This window comes from Equus przewalskii, chromosome 4, assembly GCF_037783145.1.
Source record: "Equus przewalskii isolate Varuska chromosome 4, EquPr2, whole genome shotgun sequence".
In the NCBI taxonomy this organism is placed as follows: domain Eukaryota; kingdom Metazoa; phylum Chordata; class Mammalia; order Perissodactyla; family Equidae; genus Equus; species Equus przewalskii.
The window spans coordinates 17,395,621-17,406,446 of record NC_091834.1 but is presented as its reverse complement, the minus strand read 5'-3'; the positions used below and the strand labels follow the sequence as shown (position 1 = coordinate 17,406,446).

The window sequence follows — 10,826 nt, the reverse complement described above, 5'->3', positions numbered from 1 at the left end:
CTGACTGTTGGCCGTGGGCGCTTTCTGGTCTCGCTGATCGTCATTGCCATCAATACGTGGAAGTGCAAATACCGTGGAAGGAAGACTTGAGAGAAAAACACAAAATAGTAACTGTACTTGTGCCAGAGTGGTGGGAATTTTTCTTTCTTTTTCATATTTTCAGAAATGTCCATACTGCTAAAATCCTTTGTCTTAAGGAAAACGCCTGTCAAGAAGCCCCTCTGTGCCGGGGCTGCGCAGGGACCCGGCACGGCCGGCAGGGGGCGCGCGCGCCATCCCGGAGTCTCGTTGCGCAGGGTTGGGAGCGGGGCGCGGAGGACGCGGGCGGGGCGGGAGTCCCCAAGGACGAGTAAGAAAAGTCGTTTGGAGGAAAAGAGGAAAGAAGAGGAAAAGAAGGAAGGAACAGAAATACAGTAGAGTGAAAAAAGTAAGACGTGAGCAGGGTTCCCTCGGTGATGGACATTTCTCAGCGGTCGCCTGGCTCTGGCCCCGCCCCCGCCCTCCCGTAGCCCCACCTGAGTTGCTTTGGACCAGTGGCTTCATTTCTCTCTGTCTCCAGGCAGGAAGGGAGGGAAGAAAGAAAGGAGAAAGGGAGGGGAGGGCAGGAGGGAGGAAAAGGGAACGAGAGGAGGGAAAGGCCTCCATTAGTTGTCAGACAACCTCTCAGGTGCCAGAGGTCCTGGTCCCCTGGGGACAGTCATTGCGACAGGTGCTGGGTGAGAGCACAGGCCCTGGGAGAAGGAACGCACAGCCAGTCACCTTCACAGGGGTTTGCAGGGCTCACCGAAAGGTGGCATTTTGTTCCAGGCAGGGTGCAGGAATGAAATCCTCACGTTGGGAACAAGCCGGCGTGTCCACGGACCCCCAGGGACTCCCGGGATCCGGGGAACCTTCCCGGGGTCGCCGTGGCCGCAGCAAAGCTTTGCGGACGGTGGTGTTTTCTAAGCCGGTCTCCCGCTTCTGCCCCTTGTGCACCCAGCTGGCCTGGAGCCCCAGCACCCCGAGATCTGCACGTCTGTCCTCGACCGGCTGCCCCAGCTCCAGGTGGCGGCTTTCTCTCCTGGGAGAGAGGGTGGGCCAGGGTAGAGTGTCTGAAGCTTGACGCTGTCAAATGGAAGGAAGCAAAGACAGATCAGATCCTCCTCAGATGGAAACGCTGGAGTTTAGTTATTTGAGCAGTAGGACAGTGGAGGAAAGTGCTTGCTGGCTGTTAGCACGAGAGGGTGTCTGGAGGGGATGGGAGAGGGCCTGACACAGGCACCCTGGCTCGGCCATGCCTGCTTCATGCGTGTGGTCCTGGCATAAGTGTTAATGGTGTCCTTTTGCGCTTGAAGGACGCCTGGCCTGGAGGATGATTAGTGACTGCCCTGCTCAGAGTGAGGGGAGGAATAAGTCATTTTTGTTGCCTTCCACTGACATCATATTAAATGTCCCTGGAACCATAGGCTGCCTCGGGGGACTGCTTACTGGGGAAAGCCTTGCACCAGCTGGCGGAGACCCTGAACCTCTGCATGTGGAGGGAGAGGGGGAGGCTGTCACTCTGTCCCTCCTCGTGCCACGGGGGCCTGCCTGAGTCTTTGTCCTCCCTGGCTCTCTCCACAGGCCGCTGTTCCTCCGAACCAGGGCGGGGGTCCCTTGGGTGGTGCTGTCAGGTCCTCTCACACTTGCTCCAGGCTGGAGCCCTCCTCCCGCCTCCTTTGCCCATTCACACCTGCTTTGAGCCGGTGCTGGGAACACAGTGAGGACGACATGGGGCGGTGGCCTGTGAGGGCAGCCGTGTGCCAGTGACTGATGGGTGGAACTTTCTCTCCTCTTTCTTCTCTTCTACAAATGTTGCTACAGAGAGTTGGTGCCTCTCCTACCCCCGTGGCCGCCCTTCTCCTTCACTGTGACATCTGTCTACCTGTTCTGTCCTTCCCAGTTTGTTTCCAGTCCATCAGTCCTCTCATAGATGGAGTCTGCTCCACTGTCTTCATGCCGTCAATTACATTTTTCTCCAGTGTCTGAGTGTGACACTTCGTCAGCTCTGCTTGATTCGGTTCTCCAGCCCCTGGTCCTGTCTTGTCGTCCTGCTTCTTCCTGGGAATCCTTGGCCCTGGGCCTGCGCTTGCTTTAGGCCTGTTCCCTGCTGCTCTCTTATCTCTGCTTCCTCAGGCCTGGTCTCTCCAGCTCCCTGGGCCTGAGGCTGCTTCTCTCCTTGCACTTCCTGAGTGTCATCTCTGAGTCTGTTCTGGTGGAGCGCTCTCCCAGGTGAGCCTGGGCCTGGTGGCCTCCTGGTAGGCTGGTGTCATGGGGCCTCCACTTGGATGATATGCCTGTTCATCAGCTCTGAATCAAGTTTTGCTTTGGTGGGGGTCTGTGCACCGTGGCAAGGGTGAGAATTTGGACCCTGCACCTAGGTGCCGGCCAGCTATGGGTTAAGTTCTTGGGAGGGTGTCTCTTCTCCTATGGGCTGTATGGGGACTTCCAGATGGCAGCTCCTCCCAGCTCCTATGCTGGGCCATGGATCCTGCACCAGGAACGCTCTCCAGTGCCAGCTCCCGTGGGCGGTGAGCCACTGGCCCTGCCAGCTGCTCGGTTTTTCTCTTCATTTCTCTCATATGAGATCGCCCTGTCTGTTCTCAACTAAGGTAGTACTTTTAATACCAAAAAGATTTGTTCTTCTCCAAGCTCTCTGTGACTTTGGAGTGAGTGGGCTGGGGAATATGCTCATATGCTCAGTCCTCCATTTGGCCCTGGGAGCCGTGAAATCAGGCAGCGGAGGAGCAAAGGGATCAAAGGGGTAATTTAGGAACAGGCTGTGCTGGTGGAGTGGACCTGGACGTTCAGGGACTGGAGTGCTCAGTCTGACCCCTCCCGGGGCAGGCAAGCTGTCCCAACCCATGTCAGGAACCTCGGTCACAGCTCGGTAGCGGTTTTAACTCCAGAACCATGTGGCCTGAATTAGACGCGAATTTTCCCCTGGATTCCTGCGGCTCCCTAGGGATTCGGCTCCACAGTGACCTTCCAGAGGAGAGGCTGAAGAGCAAAGAGCCTGGCAGGACTTCTGAGGCACGCTTACATAATGCGGCTGCTCCGTTTGGGCTGGTTGTTGATCCTAGGTCCCTTTCTATCTGCTCCTGGTGGGCTCAGGACCACAGAGAACTCAATTCTGGACAGATAACTGTATACAAATGCTTCTGGAAATGTGCACCAATGGGGGCACTGTGGAGGGGTGGCAGTGAAGGAGGAGAGAAACGAGGGTGAAACTCTGCCCCGCTCCTGGGTCTGGCTCCCAAAGGATGGCCTCTGCCCCGTGGTCCCAGCCCCTCCTTTCTGACCTGCGGATCCTTGATGTCCTTCATCTCGAGGTTGCCTCACGTCCCCCTCTTAGATTTCGTGTGGTTTTAACCAGGTCCTTCGATGAATGCCCTCTCAGGAAGTACCTGGAGCGGCTCAGTTTTCCCGGCTGTACCGACTTGTGCCAGCTGTCAGCGATATTTTCCAGGCCAGCTTTATATCAACTCTCCCTCCAGCCACCTGCCAATAGATCGTGTTTATTCTGGATTTCATTGTCATCAGAGATTGAGCTACTCAAGTATGTATGATCGATAAACACTGTTCATGTTGATTTGAATAAATAATTCACTTATCTCATTGTCCAGAACATGAGATGAGTCAGATAGTAGTCGGCTCCGTGGCAGGGCTGTGTATGGGAAGGTGCTGGAAGGGCTGTCACCATATTGGGCCTGTGGTAAGAGACAAGGGGGAGCGTGTATCCAGCTATTACTGTGCTTTGTTCTCTCTGCTAGAAACCCTTTTTTCGTCTTTGAGCAAATTAGCCAAACGTTTGTGTTCCTGTGCTTGCAGGCATTTTGGATGGTAGAGGAGAAAGAAGAATTTGCCAGAATGTGCTCCCTCTGCTGATTTGTTTTTTAAGCCTGGGATCTTTGGAGGGATGATGTTGAGTGGTCCTAGACATATGAGGGGCAAGGAGGGCACAGCTGAGGGGGCCTGCCCCAATCAAAGGCTTGGTGGAGAGTCTCCACTTTTCCCAGATGAACATGAGGTTGGGAACTGGGAAGTTTCCTTGCAGGGCAAAGAGCCAGGCTCCCCTACCAGCCCTCAGAAGATGCTGTGGGATGCCCAGTGGTCCTCAGCCCCGTGGCGATGGCCTGGGAGACGTGCCTATGCCCTGGGGCCTAGGAAGTGCATTTGGTATTCTCTGCTTATGGGCTAATGGCCAACAGCCCTTCCTCAGCCCTTCCAACCCACCTAAGGCCGTGAGATACCTGCAGTGCCCATGGGGAGTGATCCGCAATAACAGTGATGGGTTTCTGCATGTCTTGGTACCTGTGAGATTTGATTTAGAGATAGAAAGGATCGCGTCACCTCATACATGCGGAGTTGTGAAGTGGACTGGACACCAGCTGCATGCAGGCTCCTCTTCCTGAGCAGGGTCTTCCCATCACCATGCTTTTCCCCAGAGACTCTCTGAAGTTGCCCAGGGGCTCCGGTGCACCCTGGATGCCTCCTTCCATCTGCCATCCTGGCTAAGCCCTCTAGGACCACCCCCAGGTTCATCAGGTGAATGGAACTAGCTAACAAAGCAGTCCACTGGGGGGCAAGTTTGAGACAGAGCCCCGAGCTGGGTCCACACGCATCTGGTGCTCAGTGAGGCGGCGCACTAGGACTGCTCTGGCGACCTCCTGGGAGTGGGCCAAGGGAGAAGGAGGCAGATGTGGCAAGGTGTCCCCAGAGGAAAGGCCTCCCTGGGCAGTGGTGGGAGGTGCTGGGTATGCAAGGGGACTGTCTCCAGGATTTGTCCCCTGGCCCACGCAAAGATGCGTGGCAGATTCTGGAGGTGGGCAGGACCATGAGTGAGATCAAAGCTCTGTGGCAGGAAGCACTGGCCTGGGGCCCAGATGACCAAGTGTCATATGCAGGGAGGAAAGCGTCACCCTTTTCTACACTGGCCATGAAGGAGCATTTCAGGGGTTCGGAGATTTAGAACAGTGGCCTTAGTGTCTCCGGGGATGTCCGTGCCCAGGAAGCATGGGGCGCCTAGACGAGGCTGCTGTGAGGCTGGGCAGGAGCGATGGGCCCAGCATGAGCGAGCCACAGGCTTGTGGACAAGAAGCTGGCTGCCCATGTGGTGGACTCAGTGCAGACGTGTTCCAGGTGTGCCTGGATATGGGGAACACTTGCAGGGACTCGGAGGAGAACTGGGCCCCCAGCCACTGAAGGAGAACAAGTGCCGGGAAACCTGATAATAGAAAGTGGAAGCGTTCTGCATTGTGTGTGGGGACGAGCAATCAACCGAGTCGCTACCCCTTTTGGACCTGAGACCCAGGAATGGGGCAGGGGTGTGGCTTCTGTCACCACAGGCTCCGCCTTCTCCTCCCTTTGCCTTAAAATCATCACCCTGCGCAGTGGGCTCTGTGCAGAAGCAGATGCTTATTGGGCGCCCCCACCTCTCACATGACCATGTTCCCTGGCCCAAAACCCCAGAAGCCCCTTAACCAGTTGGGCCCAGGAAGCTCTCCAGACCACAGGCTTCTCCAGGCTGGCCTCCAGGATTTCACATAAGGATGCTTAGGGAAGAGAGCACCAAGAAACGGGTTGAGAAGCTGAATTTACATGGAAGATTTTTAATTGGCTTATGTGGGGTGAGTTGCGGCTACAGGTGATCATGAGGAAGGGGCTAAAACCCTCAATCCCCCTCCTGGAGTTGCTGTCTATTTCAGCAGCTCCCACCAGGGCATTCCCCAGCCAGCAGGATGCGACTGGACTCAATCCCCAAAACCCAGCGAGAACACCACCTCCCTGTGGGCACAGCACCAGTTCCAGGGGGAATGGTGTTGGCTGGCCACCTCACAGGAAAACGATGGGGTTTTTGAAGTCACTGTGTGTAGGGTTGCAGCTCCAGTTGGACCCCTGACCTGATGAGGGAGCATAGACACTCCTTTTCCTCATCGGAGGATGAAGCTTAGACTAATGGATCTGGGAAGCGCTCCTCTCCTATCCCATGATGCAAAAGGAGACTTTACGTGCAGGTGCGCCTGGCAACTTAAAGTTCGGAACCCAATTCCGATGTGTGTGTGGGGGGTGGGTTCCCACACCAGGTAATTCTGACACCAGCTGGGTGTCCTATACTTGAACTCGATTCTGACACTATCTACCTGGAGATAATGTCAGATCCCACAGGCTAAAGGCTCAGTCCCGCAAGACTGCCTCCCCCAACCACACACACACTTCGGACATCAATCGCAAGTCCAGGTTGTCACCTGTGCTTCTGGCAGATGGGTTATAGATGGGAGGTTCCCACAGCCTCCTCCTTGGGTTTGGTTAATTTGCTAGAGCGGCTCACAGAACTCAGAGAAACATTTTACTTACTAGATCATCAGTTTATTATAGAAGCCTATAACTCAGGAATAGCCAGATGGTGGAGATAGATAGGTATGGAGGTATGGGGAAAGGGTGTGGAGCTTCCATGCTTTCTCCCCAAATCTCCACTTGTTCACCAACCCAGAAGTTCTCTGAACCCCATCGTTTTGGGTTTCTATAGAAGCTTCAGTACAGAGGCAAGATTGATTAAATCATTGGTCATTGGCAATTGATTCAACCTTCATCCCCTCTCTCCTCCCAAGAGGTCAGGGGTGGAACTGAAAGTCCCAACCCTCAAGTCACATGGTTGGTTCTCCGGGGGCAGCCAGCCCCCATCCTTACGTGCTTCTAAAGTTAGCTCATTCACATAACAGAAGTCACCTTTATCACGCTTAACACTTGGGAAATTCTAAGAGTTTTGAGAGCTGTGAGTCAGTCACTGTGGACAAGGACCAAATATATATGAGAAATGTATTTTGGCCCTCTGACTGACCAAATGCATGCTTTTCGTAAATCACAATATAGCCGTCCACCACCTGGTCTTCAAACACAAATTCCTTTGAGCAAAACAACAATAAAAGCCAAAAGAAGCTGACACCTTACTAGAAACACATTCAGTCATTAATAACTATCTAATCCATTGCCACATCATGTGAAAATCTCTTCCAGGGTGAGGACACTCAAGTTGCAGGTGTCCATTCCATTGCAGTGACATGGAGGACTTCCTTAACATCGGTCTCCAGTGGTTTGGCCAAAAGGTTTACAAATCGAAGGCATCCTCTGAATAGGAGGTGAGGTCCACCTTAACAAATGCCGTGGCTGGGGGTGTGCGGTGGGAGACAGGAATTGGTTTATCGCCCTGCTGGTATGTGATTTGTGTGTTTCCATGGAAAGTGAACATACTTTCTTTTTTTTTAACCTTATCCCCTCCTCGATGTCTTATGCTGAGAGTTTCAAACCTTCATGAACGGTGTAGAATGACATGCTTTACCTAGAGTGACTCATCAGTGGTTACCATTTGCTTTATCTCCCCCTTGTCCATTTATTTATTTATTCAACCACTTGAGAGTGAGTTGCAGACAGTGTGACACTTCATCCCTAAAAACTTAACCTTGTAAACAGCCCCCAAGTGAAAGGTGCCGTAGAGTAACCCAATCATCCCACTTGGAGAATTTGACTGCTGTACAATTCTGTTAATTCATATGCCATCCATGTTTAAATTTTTCCAATTATCTTTTTTATAAGACTTTTTATTTTTTTTTAATTCAGAATCCTATCAAAGGAAGACATTGCATTTTGTTGTCTTGCTTCTCTCTCCCCAGCTTTTTCTCTTTTGGTTCCCTGCTACAACCCCAACGTTTCATCATGAACACTCTACATACAGTAATATTCAAAGAGTTCTACAGTGAGTGGTTGCGTACCCATGTCAACTGATGAAGGAATTTATTCAATGGAACTTGAGTCCCAGGAAGCAGTCCAACAGAGGATTCTGAGGAACTTCTTGAAGTCTACAGATTTGAGCATAATTTATATACCTTTTAACAAAGCGGTGTCCGTGCAGGAAAGGGCTCAGACATCCAACAGTCATCTGCTCCAAGGATAACATGAACTTTTTGGTTATACGTCAAACAAGGCCTGTACTGTTGATGTTATCTATGTGTGGAGGGAGGCAAGGACCGGGGTGGTCTCTTTCCCCCTCAATCTCTAAGAAGTGCAGCTGGGAAAGGCGAGAGTGAGGTACCCATGATCTCTTCCTGTTACTGATTCACCCTCCACTCATGACGTGAGGCATTGCAAGGTCATTCTGGCACAGGTTCATGAGGCCCACATGGCTGCTTCACAGTACAGCTTGGATTTGTATTGTCCTCACTTTAAGCCTGTGCTAGATTCGCCTGTTAGACCAGGGAGAAGGGTCCCAGTTGCGTTCACATCCAGCACCTAGATTCTGCCACTAACATTGTAATATATTTTTTGTTACATATCTATCCACCCCTTTCTTTACCCACCAAGTCAACTTTTTTTTTTTAATGTATTTGAAGTAAATTGCAGGCATCTGTACGCTTTCCTGTGTTTACTTCAGCAATGCATATCATTAACTGGAGCTCAATATTATTTTTATAAAATTTTTCTTTTGTTGAAAAATTTCCATACAATAAAACACATAAATCTTGATGTGCATTTGTTGAGTTTTGAGAAATGGATACATGTCCAGGTGGAGAACATTGCTTTCATTCTAGAAAGTTCCATCAAGCCCTTTCCTGATCAATCCCTTACCCATCCCCACCTTAGAAGCAGCTACTCTTCTGATTTTTTTCCCACCAAAGATTAGTTTCGCCTGTTCTGGAACTTACTGTCAATGGATCATAAAGCACATGCTCTTTTGTGCAAGATTTCTTTCTCTCAGCATGATGCTTTCAAGACTTGTCCATGCTGTTGTGAGAATCAATGGTTATTTCCATAGGATTTGTTATTATTCAGGTATGGTGAGGCCAACAGGTGAAGAGATGACTGCCATTGAAGAGACAGTTTGTCATACTCACAGATCCCAAGAGGAGGGGCGTGCCACGCCATAGGGGGCCACAACATGGGGGCAGTCAGGAGTCAGTCAGGAGGCAATGGTGGCTAACTGTGCGGAGAGCCTTTGGTGTGGTTTCTGCAGGAAGGAGCAGGTGAGGTGGTGCCAACAGGCTTAAGATTAGCAAATTTGAATAATGTTAGCAGGCTCTGGGGCACAGAGACTGTCCCTAGGGAGCAGGTCCCTGGCCCTGGGATAATTAGGGCAAGGGAGAGTGGCCCATAGTGTGAGAGCCTGAGAAGGGAGGTGGTTGGGGTGTGGGCTCTGCCGTGGAGGTTTGTATTTGAAAAGTCGTTTCCTATCTCTAGGGATTGGCTAACTCTTGGAGGGGCTGTCTCTCCAGGGTCAGCAAGGCCCCAGATGTCAAGGAAATCAGAGCACAGAAAACAAAAGACACAGTTCATACAGCGGTTCCTTTGCATTGCTGAATAGTATTCCATTGTATGACTATACCATCATCTGCGCATCTAGTCACCTGCTGAGACACACCTGCATTGTCTCCAGTTTGGGGCTATAATGAAGAAAGCTGCTATGAATATTCTTGTAAAAGTCTTTTTTTTTGAACATATGTTTCCATTGCTCCTGGATGAATACTTATAGAGATTAAATAATCTACAATGGAGATTGAGTGTACTGGAGTTGTATTTAATTTTGTTAAAAATTTACCAGAACTTTTTCCAAAGTGGTGTATCATTTAACGTTCCCACCAACAGTATACGAGAGTTCTGGTTGCCTCACACAGTGTTGCCAGCCTTTAATTTTAGCCATTTTGGTGGTTGTGTAGTGATATCTCATTGTGATCATAATTCACAATTTCTGGAAGACTAAAAACATTGAACATTCTTTCATGAGCTGCTTAGTCGCTATCTGTATGTCTTTTGTGAAGCATCTGTTAGAATCTTTAGCCTTTTTAAAAACTGGACTGTTTGTAATGTTTACAAGATGGTAGAAAATATCTACGTTGGTCGCTGTCCCTGGTTCTTGGCACGGAGCTTCTAAAACCCTTGTAATTTCATAAGTGATAAGAACACTAGAAGCATCTTTTGTTCTGATATTTGGTCTTTGATCCCCAGCCTTGACACAGAGCTCCTAAATCTCTTGGAATTTCTTGCGTGATAGGAGTGTCTTTTGTTCTAATGAGGTGAATCTTGGTGGGCTCCTGGGGGGGAACTGGTCACCACAGAAACCAACCCATGATTAGAAGCTTGAAACTCTTAACCCCACCCACATCCTCTGGGAGAGAAGCTGGAAATGGAGTTAGTGATGGATCACGCCTAGTGATGAAGGCCCATAAAAATCCCCAAAAGTCTGGGGTTCAGAGAGCTTCCAGGTTGGTGAACAGGTGGAGGTGCTGGGAGAGTGGAGCCCTTGGAGAAGGCAAGGAGGCTCCATGCCCCTTCCCACAGGCCTTGCCCTAGGCATCTCTTCCACCTGGCTGTTCATCTGTATTCGTTTTCATATCCTTTCATAATAAACTGGTGAACAGTAAGTCCAGTTTTCCTGAGTCCTGTGAGCCACTCTAGCAAATTAATTGAACCTGAGGGGGGGGTCAAGGGAACATGTGATTTATAGCTGGTGGTGCATAGGTGACAACCTGGACTTATGATTGGCATCTGAAGTGGGGTAGGGGTGGGGGGCAGTCCTGTGGGACCAAGCCCCTAACCTGTGGGTTCAGCGCTATTGCCAGGAGGCTAGTGCCAAAATTGAGTTACGTTGTAGGACACTGAGCAATGGGTGTCTCAGAGAATTTCTGGGTGTGGGAAAAAGCCCCACACATCTGGTATCAGAAGTGTTGTGAGTCGTGTGAGGTAAAAGAGACAGAGGAGGAGAAGTGAGGTTTTCTTTGCAATGTTAAATATACATTTATATTTTAATCATGAGTTTA

General features: G+C 50.6%; 1 long non-coding RNA gene across 1 annotated transcript; it reads left to right on the top strand.

Annotated features, from left to right (window-relative positions):
- Positions 1-227: 227 nt before the first annotated feature.
- LOC139082771 (uncharacterized) lies at positions 228-8,536 on the top strand. Its single transcript, XR_011538992.1, has 4 exons — positions 228-427; positions 3,395-3,577; positions 7,036-7,157; positions 7,689-8,536. It is a non-coding gene; the product is annotated as an uncharacterized lncRNA (long non-coding RNA).
- The last annotated feature ends 2,290 nt before the right edge of the window (positions 8,537-10,826 follow it).